Source organism: Schistocerca gregaria, chromosome 10 (genome assembly GCF_023897955.1).
Source record: "Schistocerca gregaria isolate iqSchGreg1 chromosome 10, iqSchGreg1.2, whole genome shotgun sequence".
NCBI classification, from domain to species: domain Eukaryota; kingdom Metazoa; phylum Arthropoda; class Insecta; order Orthoptera; family Acrididae; genus Schistocerca; species Schistocerca gregaria.
Genome location: NC_064929.1, coordinates 60,672,447 through 60,689,135, shown reverse-complemented (window position 1 = coordinate 60,689,135; position 16,689 = coordinate 60,672,447).

Sequence of the window (16,689 nt, the reverse complement as noted above, 5' to 3'; positions counted from 1 at the left end):
ATCGGAAACTACCACTGGTCTTCAAGGGAACGATCAAAGCGTAGACTGTTTGAGACATTACTCCCATGGAGGCAAGTGCGCATGGTGACTGTTGTATTCAATCCCGATGCAATTTCTGTGTTTCATCAACACTCTGGTAGTCCACAAATTGCAGATTGTCTCCAGATGTACATCATAAACTACTACTGGTCTTCCTGGGAGCGATAAAAGCGTAGACTGTTTCAGACATTTTTCCCATGGAGGGATGTGCGCATGGTGACTGTTGTATTCAATCCCGATGAAATTTCTGTGTTTCATCAACAGTCTGATAGTCCACAGATTACAGAATGCCTACAGAAGTTCATCGGAAACTACTACTGGTGTTCCATGAAATGATCAAATCGTAGACTGTTAGAGACTTTACTCCCATGGAGGAAAGTGCGCATGGTGACTGTTGTATTCTATCCCGATGTAATTTCTGTGTTTCATCAACACTCTGATAGTCCACAGATTACAGAATGCCTCCAGATGTGCATCGGAAACTACTACTGGTGTTCCATGAAATGATCAAATCGTAGACTGTTAGAGACTTTACTCCCATTGAGGAAAGTGCGCATGGTGACTGTTGTATTCTATCCCGATGTAATTTCTGTGTTTCATCAACACTCTGATAGTCCACAGATTACAGAATGCCTCCAGATGTGCATCGGAAACTACTACTGGTGTTCCATGAAATGATCAAATCGTAGACTGTTAGAGACTTTACTCCCATGGAGGAAAGTGCGCATGGTGACTGTTGTATTCTATCCCGATGTAATTTCTGTGTTTCATCAACACTCTGATAGTCCACAGATTACAGAATGCCTCCTGATGTGCATCGGTAACTACTACTGGTCTCCCAGGGAACGATAAAAACGTAGACTGTTTGAGAATTACTCCCATATAGGAAAGTGCGGATGGTGACTGTTGTATTCACGCCCGATGCAATTTCTGTGTTTCATCAACACTTTGAAGGTCCACAGATTACAGAATGCCTCCAGATGTGCATCGGAAACTACTTATGGTCTCCCGGGGAACGATCAAAGCGTAGACTGTTAGAGACTTTACTCACATGGCGGAAAGTGCGAATGGTGACTGTTGTACTGAATCCCGTGGCAATTTCTGTGTTTCATCAACACTTTGAAAGTCCACAGATTACAGATTGTCTACAGATGTGCATCGATAACTACTACTGGTCTTCCAGGTAACGATCAAAGCGTAGACTGTTTGAGACATTCCTCCCATGGAGGAAAGTGCGCATGGTGACTGTTGTATTGAATCCCGAGGCAATTTCTGTGTTTCATCAACACTTTGAAGGTCCACAGATATCAGATTGTCTACAGATGTGCATCGATAACTACTACTGGTCTTCCAGGGAACGATCAAAGCGTAGACTGTTAGAGACATTACTCCCATGGGGGAAAGTGCGCATGGTAACTTTTGTATTCAATCCCGATGCAAATTATGTGTTTCATCAACACTTTGATAGTCCACAGATTACAGAATTCCTCCAGATGTGCATCGGAAACTTACACTAGTCTTCCAGGGAACGATCAAAGCGTAGACTCTTTGAGACATTTTTAACATGGAGGAAAGTGGGGATGGTGACTGTTGTATTCTATCCCGATGCAATTTCTGTGTTTCATCAGCACATTGAAGTTCCACAGATTACAGAATGCCTCCAGATGTGAATCGGAAACTACTTCTGGTCTTCCAGGGAACGATCAAAGAATAGACTGTTTGACACATTACTCCCATGGAGGAACGTGCGCATGGTGACTGTTGTATTCAATCCCGACGCAATTTCTCTGTTTCATCAACACTCTGATAGTCCACAGATTACAGAATGCCTCCAGATGTGCATCGGAAACTACTACTGGTTTTCCGGGGAACGATAAAAGCTTAGACTGTTAGAGACTTTACTCCCATGGAGGAAAGGGCGCATGGTGACGGTTGTATTCTATTGCGATGCAATTTCTGTGTTTCATCAACACTCTGATAGTCCACAGATTACAGAATGCCTCCAGATGTGCATCGGTAACTACTACTGGTCTTCCAGGGAACGATCAAAGCGTAGAATGTTTGAGACATTACTCCCATGGAGGAAAGTCCGCATGGTGACTGTTGTACTGAATCCCGAGGCAATTTCTGTGTTTCATCAACACTTTGAAGGTCCACAGATTACAGATTGTCTACAGATGTGCATCGATAACTACTACTGGTCTTCCAGGGAACGATCAAAACGTAGACTGTTTGAGAATTACTCCCATGGAGGAAACTGCGCATGGTGACTGTTGTATTCTATCCCGATGCAATTTCTGTGTTTCATCAACACACTAATAGTCCACAGATTACAGAATACCTCTTGATGTGCATCGGTAACTACTACTGGTCTTCCAGGGAATGATAAAAACGTAGACTGTTTGAGAATTACTCCCATGGCGGAAAGTGCTCATGGGGAATGTTGTATTCAATCCCGATGCAATTTCTGTGTTTCATCAACACTTTGATAGTCCACAGATTACAGAATGCCTCCAGATGTGCATCGGAAACTACTGCTGGTCTTCCAGGGAAAGATCAAAGCGTAGACTGTTTGAGACATTACCCCAATGCAGGAAAGTGCGCATGGTTACGGTTGTGTGCAATCCCGATGCAATTTCTGTGTTTCATCAATATTCTGATAGTCCACAGAATACAGAATACCTACGGATGTGCATCGGAAACTACTACTGGTCTTCCAGGGAACGATCAAATCGTAGGCTGTAAGAGACATTACTCCCATGGGGGAAAGTGCGCATGGTGACTGCTGTATTCAATCCCGATGCAATATCTGTGCTTCATTAACACTCTGTTAGTCCACAGATTACAGAGTGCCTCCAAATGTGCATCGGAAACTACCACTGGTCTTCAAGGGAACGATCAAAGCGTAGACTGTTTGAGACATTACTCCCATGGAGGCAAGTGCGCATGGTGACTGTTGTATTCAATCCCGATGCAATTTCTGTGTTTCATCAACACTCTGGTAGTCCACAAATTGCAGATTGTCTCCAGATGTACATCATAAACTACTACTGGTCTTCCTGGGAGCGATAAAAGCGTAGACTGTTTCAGACATTTTTCCCATGGAGGGATGTGCGCATGGTGACTGTTGTATTCAATCCCGATGAAATTTCTGTGTTTCATCAACAGTCTGATAGTCCACAGATTACAGAATGCCTACAGAAGTTCATCGGAAACTACTACTGGTGTTCCATGAAATGATCAAATCGTAGACTGTTAGAGACTTTACTCCCATGGAGGAAAGTGCGCATGGTGACTGTTGTATTCTATCCCGATGTAATTTCTGTGTTTCATCAACACTCTGATAGTCCACAGATTACAGAATGCCTCCAGATGTGCATCGGAAACTACTACTGGTGTTCCATGAAATGATCAAATCGTAGACTGTTAGAGACTTTACTCCCATTGAGGAAAGTGCGCATGGTGACTGTTGTATTCTATCCCGATGTAATTTCTGTGTTTCATCAACACTCTGATAGTCCACAGATTACAGAATGCCTCCAGATGTGCATCGGAAACTACTACTGGTGTTCCATGAAATGATCAAATCGTAGACTGTTAGAGACTTTACTCCCATGGAGGAAAGTGCGCATGGTGACTGTTGTATTCTATCCCGATGTAATTTCTGTGTTTCATCAACACTCTGATAGTCCACAGATTACAGAATGCCTCCTGATGTGCATCGGTAACTACTACTGGTCTCCCAGGGAACGATAAAAACGTAGACTGTTTGAGAATTACTCCCATATAGGAAAGTGCGGATGGTGAATGTTGTATTCACGCCCGATGCAATTTCTGTGTTTCATCAACACTTTGAAGGTCCACAGATTACAGAATGCCTCCAGATGTGCATCGGAAACTACTTATGGTCTCCCGGGGAACGATCAAAGCGTAGACTGTTAGAGACTTTACTCACATGGCGGAAAGTGCGAATGGTGACTGTTGTACTGAATCCCGTGGCAATTTCTGTGTTTCATCAACACTTTGAAAGTCCACAGATTACAGATTGTCTACAGATGTGCATCGATAACTACTACTGGTCTTCCAGGTAACGATCAAAGCGTAGACTGTTTGAGACATTCCTCCCATGGAGGAAAGTGCGCATGGTGACTGTTGTATTGAATCCCGAGGCAATTTCTGTGTTTCATCAACACTTTGAAGGTCCACAGATATCAGATTGTCTACAGATGTGCATCGATAACTACTACTGGTCTTCCAGGGAACGATCAAAGCGTAGACTGTTAGAGACATTACTCCCATGGGGGAAAGTGCGCATGGTAACTTTTGTATTCAATCCCGATGCAAATTATGTGTTTCATCAACACTTTGATAGTCCACAGATTACAGAATTCCTCCAGATGTGCATCGGAAACTTACACTAGTCTTCCAGGGAACGATCAAAGCGTAGACTCTTTGAGACATTTTTAACATGGAGGAAAGTGCGGATGGTGACTGTTGTATTCTATCCCGATGCAATTTCTGTGTTTCATCAGCACATTGAAGTTCCACAGATTACAGAATGCCTCCAGATGTGAATCGGAAACTACTTCTGGTCTTCCAGGGAACGATCAAAGAATAGACTGTTTGACACATTACTCCCATGGAGGAACGTGCGCATGGTGACTGTTGTATTCAATCCCGACGCAATTTCTCTGTTTCATCAACACTCTGATAGTCCACAGATTACAGAATGCCTCCAGATGTGCATCGGAAACTACTACTGGTTTTCCGGGGAACGATAAAAGCTTAGACTGTTAGAGACTTTACTCCCATGGAGGAAAGGGCGCATGGTGACGGTTGTATTCTATTGCGATGCAATTTCTGTGTTTCATCAACACTCTGATAGTCCACAGATTACAGAATGCCTCCAGATGTGCATCGGTAACTACTACTGGTCTTCCAGGGAACGATCAAAGCGTAGAATGTTTGAGACATTACTCCCATGGAGGAAAGTCCGCATGGTGACTGTTGTACTGAATCCCGAGGCAATTTCTGTGTTTCATCAACACTTTGAAGGTCCACAGATTACAGATTGTCTACAGATGTGCATCGATAACTACTACTGGTCTTCCAGGGAACGATCAAAACGTAGACTGTTTGAGAATTACTCCCATGGAGGAAAATGCGCATGGTGACGGTTGTATTCTATCGCGATGCAATTTCTGTGTTTCATCAACACTCTGATAATCCACAGATTACAGAATGCCTCCAGATGTGCTTCGGTAACTACTACTGGTCTTCCAGGGACGATCAAAACGTAGACTGTTTGAGAATTACTCCCATGGAGGAAACTGCGCATGGGGACTGTTGTATTCAATCCCGATGCAATTTCTGTGTTTCATCAACACTTTGATAGTCCAAAGATTACGGAATGCCCCCAGATGTGCATCGGAAACTACTACTGGTCTTCCAGGCAACGATCAAAGCGTAGTCTGTTTGAGACATTACTTTTACAGAGGAAAGTGCGCATAGTGACAGTTGTATTCAATCCCGATGCCATTTCTGTGTTTCATCAACGCTCTGATAGTCCACAGATTACATAATGCCTCCAGATGTGCATCGGAAACTACTACTGGATTCCAGGGAACGATCAAAGCGCATACTATTTGAGACATTACTCCCATGGAGGAAGTGCGCATGGAGACTGTTGTATTCAATCCCGATGCAATTTCTGTGTTTCATCAACACTCTGATAGTCCACAGATTACAGAATGCCTCCAGATGTGCATCGGAAACTACTACTGGATTCCAGAGAACGATCAAAGCGCATACTGTTTGAGACGTTACTCCCATGGAGGAAACTGCTCATGGTGACTGTTGTATTCAATCCCGACGCAATTTATCTGTTTCATCAACACTCTGAGAGTCCACAGGTTACAGAATGCCTCCAGATGTGCATCGGAAACTACTACTGGTATTCCAGGAAACGATCAAAGCGTAGACTGTTATTGACATTACTCCCATGTAGGAAAGTGCGCATGGTGACTGATGTATTCAATCCCGATGCAATATCTGTGTTTCATCAACACTCGGATAGTCCACACATTACAGAATGCCTCCAGGTGTGCATCGGAAACTACTACTGGTCTTCCACGGTTAGATCAAAGCGTAGACTGTTAGAGACTTTTCTCCCATGGAGGAAAGGGCGTATGGTGACGGTTGTATTGTATCGCGATGAAATTTCTGTGTTTCATCAACACTCTGATAGTGCACAGATTACAGAAAGCCTCCAGATGTGCATCGGTAACTACTACTGGTCTTCCAGGGAACGATCAAAGCGTAGACTGTTTGAGACATTACTCCCATGGAGGAAAGTGCGCATGGTGACTGTTGTATTGAATCCCGAGGCAATATCTGTGTTTCATCAACACTTTGAAGGTCCACAGATAACAGATTGTTTACAGATGTGCATCGATAACTACTACTGGTCTTCCAGGAAACGATCAAAACGTAGACTGTTTGAGAATTACTCCCATGGAGGAAAGTACGCATGGGGACTGTTGTATTCAATCCAGAGGAAATTTCTGTGTTTCATCAACACTCTGATGGTCCACAGATTACAGAATGCCTCCAGATGTGCATCTGAAACTACCACTGGTCTTCAAGGGACGATAAAAGCGTAGACTGTTTGAGACATTACTCCCATGGAGGAAAGTGCTTATGGTGACTGTTGTATTCAATCCCGATGCAATTGCTGTGTTTCATCCACACTCTGATAGTCCACAAATTGCAGATTGTCTCCAGATGTGCATCGGAATCTACTACTGGTCTTCCTGGGAACGATCAAAGCGTAGACTGTTTCAGAGATTATTCCCATGGAGGAATGTGCGCATGGTGAATGTTCCATTCAATCCCGATGCAATGTCTGTGTTTCATCAACAGTCTGATAGTCCACAGATTACAGAATGCCACCAGATGAGCATCGGAAACAACTACTGGTCTTCCGGGGAACGATCAAAACTTAGACTGTTAGAGACATTACTCCCATGGAGGAAAGAGCGCATGGTGACTGCTGTATTCACGCCCGATGCAATTTCTGTGTTTCATCAACACTCTGATAGTCTACAGATTACAGAATGCCTCCAGATGTGCATCGGAAACTACTACTGGTTTTCCGGGGAACGATAAAAGCTTAGACTGTTAGAGACATTACTCCCATGGAGGAAAGTGCGCGTGGTGACTGCTGTATTCAATCCCGATGTAATTTCTGTGTTTCATCAACACTCAGATAGTCCACAGATTACAGAATGCCTCCAGATGTGCATCGGAAACCACTACTGGTCTTCCAGGGATTGATCAAAGCGTAGACTGTTAGAGAGTTTACTCCCATGGAGGAAAGTGCGCGTAGTGACGGTTGTATTCTATCACGATGCAATTTCTGTGTTTCATCAACACTCTGATAGTCCACAGATTACAGAATGCCTCCAGATGTGCATCGGTAACTACTACTGGTCTTCCAGGGAACGATCAAAGCGTAGACTGTTTGAGACATTACTCCCATGGAGGAAAGTCCGCAGGGTGACTGTTGTCTTGAATCCCGAGGCAATTTCTGTGTTTCATCAACACTTTGAAGGTCCACAGATTACAGATTGTCTACAGATGTGCATCGATAACTACTACTGGTCTTCAAGGGAACGATCAAAACGTAGACTGTTTGAGAAATACTCCCATGGAGGAAAATGCGCATGGTGACGGTTGTATTCTATCGCGATGCAATTTCTGTGTTTCATCAACACTCTGATAGTCCACAGATTACAGATTGCCTCCAGATGTGCATCGGTAACTATTACTGGTCTTCCAGGGAACGATCAAAGCGTAGACTGTTTGAGAATTACTCCCATGGAGGAAAGTGCGCATGGGGACTGTTGTATTCAATCCCGATGCAATTTCTGTGTTTCATCAACACTTTGATAGTCCAAAGATTACGGAATGATTCCAGATGTGCATCGGAAACTACTACTGGTCTTCCAGGGAACGATCAAAGCGTAGTCTGTTTGAGACATTACTTTTTCAGAGGAAAGTGCGCATAGTGACAGTTGTATTCAATCCCGATGCCATTTCTCTGTTTCATCAACGCTCTGATAGTCCACAGATTACATAATGCCTCCAGATGTGCATCGGAAACTACTACTGGATTCCAGGGAACGATCAAAGCGCATACTGTTTGAGTCATTACTCCCATGGAGGCAAGTGCGCGTGGTGACTGTTGTATTCAATCCCGATGCAATTTCTGTGTTTCATCAACACTCTGATAGTCCACAGATTACAGAATGCCTCCAGATGTGCATCGGAAACTACTTCCAATCTTCCAGGGTACAATCAAAGAATAGACTGTTTGAGACGTTACTCCCATGGAGGAAAGTGCTCATGGTGACTGTTGTATTCAATCCCGACGCAATTTGTCTGTTTCATCAACACTCTAAGAGTCCACATGTTACAGAATGCGTCCAGATGTGCATCGGAAACTACTACTGGTATTCCAGGAAACGATCAAAGCGTAGACTGTTATAGACATTACTCCCATGTAGGAAAGTGCGCATGGTGACTGATGTATTCAATCCCGATGCAATACTGTGTTTCATCAACACTCGGATAGTCCACACATTACAGAATGCCTCCAGGTGTGCATCTGAAACTACTACTGGTCTTCCATGGATAGATCAAAGCGCAGACTGTTAGAGACTTTTCTCCCATGGAGGAAAGGGCGTATGGTGACGGTTGTATTGTATCGCGATGAAATTTCTGTCTTTCATCAACACTCTGATAGTGCACAGATTACAGAAAGGATCCAGATGTGCATCGGTAACTACTACTGGTCTTCCAGGGAACGATCAAAGCGTAGACTGTTTGAGACATTACTCCCATGCAGGAAAGTGCGCATGGTGACTGTTGTATTGAATCCCGAGGCAATATCTGTGTTTCATCAACACTTTGAAGGTCCACAGATAACAGATTGTTTACAGATGTGCATCGATAACTACTACTGGTCTTCCAGGAAACGATCAAAACGTAGACTGTTTGAGAATTACTCCCATGGAGGAAAGTACGCATGGGGACTGTTGTATTCAATCCCGAGGAAATTTCTGTGTTTCATCAACACTCTGATGGTCCACAGATTACAGAATGCCTCCAGATGTGCATCTGAAACTGCCACTGGTCTTCAAGGGACGATAAAAGCGTAGACTGTTTGAGACATTACTCCCATGGAGGAAAGTGCTTATGGTGACTGTTGTATTCAATCCCGATGCAATTGCTGTGTTTCATCCACACTCTGATAGTCCACAAATTGCAGATTGTCTCCAGATGTGCATCGGAATCTACTACTGGTCTTCCTGAGAACGATCAAAGCGTAGACTGTTTCAGAGATTATTCCCATGGAGGAATGTGCGCATGGTGAATGTTCCATTCAATCCCGATGCAATGTCTGTGTTTCATTAACAGTCTGATAGTCCACAGATTACAGAATGCCACCAGATGAGCATCTCAAACAACTACTGGTCTTCCGGGGAACGATCAAAACTTAGACTGTTAGAGACATTACTCCCATGGAGGAAAGTGCGCATGGTGACTGCTGTATTCACGCCCGATGCAATTTCTGTGTTTCATCAACACTCTGATAGTGCACAGATTACAGAAAGCCTCCAGATGTGCATCGGTAACTACTACTGGTCTTCCAGGGAACGATCAAAGCGTAGACTGTTTGAGACATTACTCCCATGGAGGAAAGTGCGCATGGTGACTGTTGTATTGAATCATGAGGCAATATCTGTGTTTCTTCAACACTTTGAAGGTCCACAGATAACAGATTGCTTACAGATGTGCATCGATAACTACTACTGGTCTTCCAGGAAACGATCAAAACGTAGACTGTTTGAGAATTACTCCCATGGAGGAAAGTACGCATGGTGACTGTTGTATTCAATCCCGATGCAATTTCTGTGTTTCATCAACACTCTGATAGTCCACAGATTACAGAATGCCTCCAGATGTGCATCGGAAACTACTTCCAATCTTCCAGGGTACAATCAAAGAATAGACTGTTTGAGACGTTACTCCCATGGAGGAAAGTGCTCATGGTGACTGTTGTATTCAATCCCGACGCAATTTGTCTGTTTCATCAACACTCTAAGAGTCCACATGTTACAGAATGCGTCCAGATGTGCATCGGAAACTACTACTGGTATTCCAGGAAACGATCAAAGCGTAGACTGTTATAGACATTACTCCCATGTAGGAAAGTGCGCATGGTGACTGATGTATTCAATCCCGATGCAATACTGTGTTTCATCAACACTCGGATAGTCCACACATTACAGAATGCCTCCAGGTGTGCATCTGAAACTACTACTGGTCTTCCATGGATAGATCAAAGCGCAGACTGTTAGAGACTTTTCTCCCATGGAGGAAAGGGCGTATGGTGACGGTTGTATTGTATCGCGATGAAATTTCTGTCTTTCATCAACACTCTGATAGTGCACAGATTACAGAAAGGATCCAGATGTGCATCGGTAACTACTACTGGTCTTCCAGGGAACGATCAAAGCGTAGACTGTTTGAGACATTACTCCCATGCAGGAAAGTGCGCATGGTGACTGTTGTATTGAATCCCGAGGCAATATCTGTGTTTCATCAACACTTTGAAGGTCCACAGATAACAGATTGTTTACAGATGTGCATCGATAACTACTACTGGTCTTCCAGGAAACGATCAAAACGTAGACTGTTTGAGAATTACTCCCATGGAGGAAAGTACGCATGGGGACTGTTGTATTCAATCCCGAGGAAATTTCTGTGTTTCATCAACACTCTGATGGTCCACAGATTACAGAATGCCTCCAGATGTGCATCTGAAACTGCCACTGGTCTTCAAGGGACGATAAAAGCGTAGACTGTTTGAGACATTACTCCCATGGAGGAAAGTGCTTATGGTGACTGTTGTATTCAATCCCGATGCAATTGCTGTGTTTCATCCACACTCTGATAGTCCACAAATTGCAGATTGTCTCCAGATGTGCATCGGAATCTACTACTGGTCTTCCTGAGAACGATCAAAGCGTAGACTGTTTCAGAGATTATTCCCATGGAGGAATGTGCGCATGGTGAATGTTCCATTCAATCCCGATGCAATGTCTGTGTTTCATTAACAGTCTGATAGTCCACAGATTACAGAATGCCACCAGATGAGCATCTCAAACAACTACTGGTCTTCCGGGGAACGATCAAAACTTAGACTGTTAGAGACATTACTCCCATGGAGGAAAGTGCGCATGGTGACTGCTGTATTCACGCCCGATGCAATTTCTGTGTTTCATCAACACTCTGATAGTGCACAGATTACAGAAAGCCTCCAGATGTGCATCGGTAACTACTACTGGTCATCCAGGGAACGATCAAAGCGTAGACTGTTTGTGACATTTTTAACATGGAGGTAAGTGCGCATGGTGACTGTTGTATTCAATCCCGATGCAATTTCTGTGTTTCATCAGCTCATTGAAGTTCCACAGATTACAGAATGCCTCCAGATGTGCATCGGAAACTACTTCTGGTCTTCCAGGGAACGATCAAAGAATAGACTGTTTGACACATTACTCCCATGGAGGAACGTGCGCATGGTGACTGTTGTATTCAATCCCGACGCAATTTCTCTGTTTCATCAACACTCTGATAGTCCACAGATTACAGAATGCCTCCAGATGTGCATCGGAAACTACTACTGGTTTTCCGGGGAACGATAAAAGCTTAGACTGTTAGAGACTTTACTCCCATGGAGGAAAGTGCGCATGGTGACGGTTGTATTCTATCGCGATGCAATTTCTGTGTTTCATCAACACTCTGATAGTCCACAGATTACAGAATGCCTCCAGATGTGCATCGGTAACTACTACTGGTCTTCCAGGGAACGATCAAAGCGTAGACTTTTTTTTAGACATTACTCCCATGGAGGAAAGTCCGCATGGTGACTGTTGTACTGAATCCCGAGGCAATTTCTGTGTTTCATCAACACTTTGAAGGTCCACAGATTACAGATTGTCTACTGGTGTGCATCGATAACTACTACTGGTCTTCCAGGGAACGATCAAAACGTATAGTGTTTGAGAATTACTCCCATGGAGGAAAATGCGCATGGTGACGGTTGTATTCTATCACGATGCAATTTCTGTGTTTCATCAACACTCTGATAATCCACAGATTACAGAATGCCTCCAGATGTGCATCGGTAACTACTACTGGTCTTCCAGGGAACGATCAAAACGTAGACTGTTTGAGAATTACTCCATTGGAGGAAAGTGCGCATGGGGACTGTTGTATTCAATCTCGATGCAATTTGTGTGTTTTTTATCAACACTTTGATAGTCCAAAGATTACGGAATGCCCCCAGATGTGCATCGGAAACTACTACTGGTCTTCCAGGGAACGATCAAATCGTAGTCTGTTTGAGACATTACTTTTACAGAGGAAAGTGCGCATAGTGACAGTTGTATTCAATCCCGATGCCATTTCTGTGTTTCATCAACGCTCTGATAGTCCACAGATTACATAATGCCTCCAGATGTGCATCGGAAACTACTACTGGATTCCAGGGAACGATCAAAGCGCATACTGTTTGAGACATGACTCCCATGGAGGCAAGTGCGCATGGAGACTGTTGTATTCAATCCCGATGCAATTTCTGTGTTTCATCAACACTCTGATAGTCCACAGATTACAGAATGCCTCCAGATGTGCATCGGAAACTACTTCTAATCTTCCTGGGTACAATCAAAGAATAGACTGTTTGAGACGTTACTCCCATGGAGGAAATTGCTCATGGTGACTGTTGTATTCAATCCTGACGCAATTTCTCTGTTTCATCAACACTCTGAGAGTCTACAGGTTACAGAATGCCTCCAGATGTGCATCGGAAACTACTACTGGTATTCCAGGAAACGATCAAAGCGTAGACTGTTATAGACATTACTCCCATGTAGGAAAGTGCGCATGGTGACTGATGTATTCAATCCCGATGCAATATCTGTGTTTCATCAACACTCGGATAGTCCACACATTACAGAATGCCTCCAGGTGTGCATCGGAAACTACTACTGGTCTTCCATGGATTGATCAAAGCGTAGACTGTTAGAGACTTTACTCCCATGGAGGAAAGGGCGCATGGTGACGGTTGTATTGTTTCGCGATGCAATTTCTGTGTTATATCAACACTCTGATAGTGCACAGATAACAGAAATCCTCCAGATGTGCATCGGTAACTACTACTGGTCTTCCAGGGAACGATCAAAGCGTAGACTGTTTGAGACATTACTCCCATGCAGGAAAGTGCGCATGGTGACTGTTGTATTGAATCCCGAGGCAATATCTGTGTTTCATCAACACTTTGAAGGTCCACAGATAACAGCTTGTTTACAGATGTGCATCGATAACTACTACTGGTCTTCCAGGAAACGATCAAAACGTAGACTGTTTGAGAATTACTCCCATGGAGGAAAGTACGCATTGGGACTGTTGTATTCAATCCCGATGCAATTTCTGTGTTTTATCAACACTCTGACAGTCGACACATTACAGAATGCCTCCAGATGTAAATCGGAAACTACCACTGGTCTTCCAGGGAACGATCAATGCGTAGAATGTTTGAGCCATTACTTCCATTGAGGAAAGTGCGCATGGGCACTGAGATATTCAATCCCGATGCAATTGCTGTGTTTCATCAACACTCTGATAGTCCACAAATTGCAGATTGTCTCCAGATGTGCATCGGAATCTACTACTGGTCTTCCTGGGAACGATCAAAACGTAGACTGTTTCAGAGATTATTCCCATGGAGGAATGTGCGCATGGTGAATGTTGCATTCAATCCAGATGCAATGTCTGTGTTCCATCAACAGTCTGATAGTCCACAGATTACAGAATGCCACCAGATGTGCATCGGGAACAACTACTGGTCTTCCGGGGAACGATCAAAGCTTAGACTGTTAGAGACATTACTCCCATGGAGGAAAGTGCGCACGGTGACTGCTGTATTCAATCCCGATGTAATTTCTGTGTTTCATCAACACTCAGATAGTCCACAGATTACAGAATGCCTCCAGATGTGCATCGGAAACCACTACTGGTCTTCCAGGGATTGATCAAAGCGTAGACTGTTAGAGACTTTACTCCCATGGAGGAAAGTGCGCATGGTGACGGTTGTATTCTATCACGATGCAATTTCTGTGTTTCATCAACACTCTGATAGTCCACAGATTACAGAATGCCTCCAGATGTGCATCGGTAACTATTACTGGTCTTCCAGGGAACGATCAAAACGTAGACTGTTTGAGAATTACTCCCATGGAGGAAAGTGCGCATGGGGACTGTTGTATTCAATCCCGATGCAATTTCTGTGTTTCATCAACACTTTGATAGTCCAAAGATTACGGAATGCCTCCAGATGTGCATCGGAAACTACTACTGGTCTTCCAGGGAACGATCAAAGCGTAGTCTGTTTGAGACATTACTTTTACAGAGGAAAGTGCGCATAGTGACAGTTGTATTCAATCCCGATGCCATTTCTGTGTTTCATCAACGCTCTGATAGTCCACAGATTACATAATGCCTCCAGATGTGCATCGGAAACTACTACTGGATTCCAGGGAACGATCAAAGCGCATACTGTTTGAGTCATTACTCCCATGGAGACAAGTGCGCATGGTGACTGTTGTATTCAATCCCGATGCAATTTCTGTGTTTCATCAACACTCTGATAGTCCACAGATTACAGAATGCCACCAGATGTGCATCGGAAACTACTTCCAATCTTCCAGGGTACAATCAAAGAATAGACTGTTTGAGACGTTACTCCCATGGAGGAAAGTGCTCATGGTGACTGTTGTATTCAATCCCGACGCAATTTCTCTGTTTCATCAACACTCTAAGAGTCCACATGTTACAGAATGCGTCCAGATGTGCATCGGAAACTACTACTGGTATTCCAGGAAACGATCAAAGCGTAGACTGTTATAGACATTACTCCCATGTAGGAAAGTGCGCATGGTGACTGATGTATTCAATCCCGATGCAATATCTGTGTTTCATCAACACTCGGATAGTCCACACATTACAGAATGCCTCCAGATGTGCATCGGAAACTACTACTGGTCTTCCAGGGATTGATCAAAGCGTAGACTGTTAGAGACTTTACTCCCATGGAGGAAAGGGCGCATGGTGACGGTTGTATTGTATCGCGATCCAATTTCTGTGTTTCATCAACACTCTGATAGTGCACAGATTACAGAAAGCCTCCAGATGTGCATCGGTAACTACTACTGGTCTTCCAGGGAACGATCAAAGCGTAGACTGTTTGAGACATTACTCCCATGGAGGAAAGTGCGCATGGTGACTGTTGTATTGAATCATGAGGCAATATCTGTGTTTCGTCAACACTTTGAAGGTCCACAGATAAAAGATTGTTTACAGATGTGCATCGATAACTACTACTGGTCATCCAGGGAACGATCAAAGCGTAGACTGTTTGTGACATTTTTAACATGGAGGAAAGTGCGGATGGTGACTGTTGTATTCAATCCCGATGCAATTTCTGTGTTTCATCAGCACATTGAAGTTCCACAGATTACGGAATGCCCCCAGATGTGCATCGGAAACTACTTCTGGTCTTCCAGGGAACGATCAAAGAATAGACTGTTTGACACATTACTCCCATGGAGGAACGTGCGCATGGTGACTGTTGTATTCAATCCCGACGCAATTTCTCTGTTTCATCAACACTCTGATAGTCCACAGATTACAGAATGCCTCCAGATGTGCATCGGAAACTACTACTGGTTTTCCGGGGAACGATAAAAGCTTAGACTGTTAGAGACTTTACTCCCATGGAGGAAAGTGCGCATGGTGACGGTTGTATTCTATCGCGATGCAATTTCTGTGTTTCATCAACACTCTGATAGTCTACTGATTGCAGAATGCCTCCAGATGTGCATCGGTAACTACTACTGGTCTTCCAGGGAACGATCAAAGCGTAGACTGTTTTTAGACATTACTCCCATGGAGGAAAGTCCGCATGGTGACTGTTGTACTGAATCCCGAGGCAATTTCTGTGTTTCATCAACACTTTGAAGGTCCACAGATTACAGATTGTCTACTGATGTGCATCGATAACTACTACTGGTCTTCCAGCGAACGATCAAAGCGTATAGTGTTTGAGAATTACTCCCATGGAACAAAATGCGCATGGTGACGGTTGTATTCTATCGCGATGCAATTTCTGTGTTTCATCAACACTCTGATAATCCACAGATTACAGAATGCCTCCAGATGTGCATCGGTAACTACTACTGGTCTTCCAGGGAACGATCAAAACGTAGACTGTTTGAGAATTACTCCATTGGAGGAAAGTGCGCATGGGGACTGTTGTATTCAATCTCGATGCAATTTCTGTGTTTTTTATCAACAGTTTGATAGTCCAAAGATTACGGAATGCCCCCAGATGTGCATCGGAAACTACTACTGGTCTTCCAGGGAACGATCAAAGCGTAGTCTGTTTGAGACATTACTTTTACAGAGGAAAGTGCGCATAGTGACAATTGTATTCAATCCCGATGCCATTTCTGTGTTTCA